A 3924-nucleotide genomic window follows, 5' to 3' on the forward strand; every position below is an offset into this window, starting at 1 on the left:
TTTAATAATAGCTACTATTTGTTTTGGAATCGAAGAAATCAATTTTTGTTTGGTTTTTGGTCCCAAATTTTGCCACTCTTCAACAGTGCCACCTTGAGTTCTGCCTTTGTTGTTATAATGGGTTTCTTTGGACGTCTATCCAATTTAGTGGCCAAGCTCTTCTATTTAATAATAGCTACTATTTGTTTTGGAATCGAAGAAATCAATTTTTGTTTGGTTTTTGGTCCCAAATTTTGCCACTCTTCAACAGTGCCACCTTGAGTTCTGCCTTTGTTGTTATAATGGGTTTCTTTGGACGTCTATCCAATTCTATATTTGCACAACTCGTATTATTATGTTGCGTTCACGCAAATTTCAATTTACTTTACCTCAATTTACTCGAGTTCGCACACGGCCTAAGTACAATATCAGCAATTAGAACTTAAACTTATGACACCTACCTTGTTAAATTACGAAGACTATATACTTTTTTATAGTTCTTACATTATAACCTTATTAGATATTGTTGGTTTTAGTTATGCTAGAATAATGCAAAGATTTAAAAATATTATATTTTCACAATTTTTTTAATTATAACAATATATTTAGTACTAAAAAATCACAGCAATGAAGTGTTTATTTTAGTACCCAAAACACACATGTCCCTTTAAAAGTATTAAAATCCTACAGGATCGACAGCGAAACTGATCATTGAGCGGGAACTACTCTACACAACAGTAAAAATGTTTGGAAACAAACACAATTTCCATTCCAATAGCAGCTCAAGCTCAAGTTTGCAAGCGAAGAGAAGTGAAAATGAATATTTCTGAAAAAAAATAAAAAATAAAAAACCAAAAACAATTTGTGTTTGCAAACGCAAACACAAACACAAGCAAGACGAACACTCCAATCAGAAAGCGAATTCATTTTCGAAAATGAACGCCAGCAATTGCACCGAACTAAGCAGAATATTGTAAGTGGATTTCAGTTTCAAATGAGAATTCGTGCGCGTTGGTTGTGTGGAAATCGATGTGCTTAGAAGAGACAGGGCACGCGGACGAAGTGCCTTTTTGTTGATAGTTTGCAAGCGGCAGATGTGTGTAAATAAAACGTAGAACGCATAAGAAAGTACGAGCAAACGTGCTGTTGCGCGGATGAGTAAGTCGAGTTCGTAACGAAATTTTTAAGCAAAACAAAAATTGGTGGTTGCTGGCATTTGTTGTGGATAAGTTTTGTGTTTCTGGCACACACACACACTGTCTGCGTAACTCTGCACACACAAAAAGCCAAAGCAGCAGTTCTGCTGTGAGATACAATGCAATGCAATACACTTAAAGCCGGTGACTAAATTCTACCAGGCGAACAATTTAAATGATTGTTTATTTTATCAAACAGACAAACAAACAAACAAACAATATTTGCAAATAATATTTCCTTTAATTATTTTTTTTTCTACGTAATGCAACTAAAGTGATTCTTATGTGAATAAATAAAATTAAATAAAATATTTAAAATCAGAGATTTTCCTATGATGAAGTGGATGAAGTGGATTATGTGATTTATAGTTTCAAGCAGTTTATTTTGAAACTTTATCAGTGGATGTTGTTAAAAATATTATATTTTATTAAAGTGCGCCATAAATCTCTTGGATTAAATATTTTAGCAAACTTACCTGTTATTGCTGCACTGACAGAGTTTATTTACTTGTGTCACAACAATTCCTGGAAAGCAAAGGTTTTCGAATAAAAAAAAACCGTAGACGTTCTTTGTATTGGTGTCTAGTGAGTTCGTGCCGCTGTCGTTGTTATCAAATCATATCAAGGTAAAAGCTAAAAGAACTAAAGTACGTCAAGAAAATAATAAAAAAAATACATTTCAAACCACATGTGACTGTGCTAACAAATGAAAACCCATAGCCACAAGACTCTCATTTACGATATTAGTTATATTATGATGTTATGGACTTCCCCACTTTGTGATCGTACACATGCAAATTTCAATTTTAAAAATCTGTACAGATACAAAAGACAACTGTCCAGTGACAGCTAAGCTTAGGTTTGTGCTACGACGACACAATTTACAGTTAAAGTACATTGAAGTTTAATTAAAATGATATCCGTTGAGTGAAAAATGCTGATCATTCAGAATTTAGAGAAGAAAATACATAGAATGAAACTCACAAAAGAAATATACAGCAATTCTCACAATTTACGATTTTAATCCAAGTTTTTCACCGGTTCCATGCAATTCATCACAACTTGTTTGAAACGTCACAAAGCAAATTAGACGTTTGTTGTTCCCATCAAGTGACTTCACATAAAATTAATTGAGTATCGCAGATTGAGTATCTAAAGAGCAAGTCACTCATCCATAATCGCCCACACTTAATTAACTCAGTAGCTCAGTAAAAGCTTAAATCAAATGTTCACACAACACAACTTCTTTTTCAATGACAAACAAGAGAAAAAAAAAATAATAGTTTAAGTATAAATTTAAGTATATTTAACCAAATATATTTAACCAAGAATTTAATACCAAAATTTAACAATGAAATCTTCAAAAAGCGACTACTTTTCAGGATATGGAATTAAAACGCTATTTTTTAGTAATCAGTTCTATTCGTTATTGAGGATTAATTCTTAAAATAATGACATTATCTAAAGCGGGGAGATTGCAGAATACTTGAATCGTATTACGTACGTGTAAAAAACTAAAAAAAACCTACTGAAATTGGAGCCACAAGTTCCTATTTCAGAGTATTCAATGCATGTTCTAATTTAATCAGTTCTAATTTATGAACTCTCATATATTATTTTAGCCTATTATTAATATATATTGAAATATAAGTTGTTCTCTTTGAAAACATATAAAGAGGTATATTAAAATTAAAAGCATTAACATTTCACCCACGGTTGGGTTTGGTTTAAATGGAAGCCTTGTACACAACTTTACATGAGCTTAAATAATGGCCATTGTGATACCACGGGTCATTTCAGCTTCTTAATTAGGATTCAACTCTTTTTAAACTTCCCAAAAATAAATAGCACAGTGAAATGATATTAATTCACTTTTCATTATCCAGTATACCTTCACTTGAAGTCGAAAAACTATATAAACTAGATCATTAATAAAGAATACAGGTATAACTTGCATCGTCTGATTATTTAAAATATGGAAATTTTTTTAAATTATATTTGAAGAATAAATGCTTAGTGAAAAGTAATTTTTATATGTCTTCTTCTTCTTAATTCCTTTATCTCCTTGTGGAGCATAGAGTCTCAATTTTTAAATGCACTTAATTTCAAATCCGCAATTTTTTCTTTGAAGAGGGGGTGTTTTACAACACTCCCTCTTCTACTAGTATACGGATAACATATTAGTATACTAGTTAGGGAGTCGGACACACTATTCCGATGACGGTCGGTCTGACGGTGCATAAGGCAGTCCACCTCCTTAACACGAAAAAAAAAATTTGCAAGACTTTAGCTAATGTGTGTATCTTTTATATCTGATTCTAACTTTCCTTAGTTTTCGTCTGAATGATTTTAGGTTATGCTTTTGTTTACTTTACTTTGCAATTATTATAATAAATAATTACAATATATTATTATTATTAAGTATCAGCTTACATTTCTATTTCTGAAAAAGGTAAAACAGCCCTAGCATATAAATATATAACTATCTATATAACATATACATATAATATTATATATTACTTATTTATAATAAAACTATAATTATATTAATATATTATGACGATATATTAATATATTCCAAATAATATGTTATTTCGTTTATCTTCTAGAAGATCATAGAAGATTTATTAAATTTTCTTTCTTTTTAAATTTAGAAGAAAGAAGTGCAACTATTCGTAGTTACAAATTTTTGGAAACTAAACTGATACCCAAAAGTTTTGAAGTAATTTGATTTAATATAACAATATTA

Source organism: Teleopsis dalmanni, chromosome 1, assembly GCF_002237135.1.
Source record: "Teleopsis dalmanni isolate 2A chromosome 1, ASM223713v2, whole genome shotgun sequence".
Lineage (NCBI taxonomy): Eukaryota > Metazoa > Arthropoda > Insecta > Diptera > Diopsidae > Teleopsis > Teleopsis dalmanni.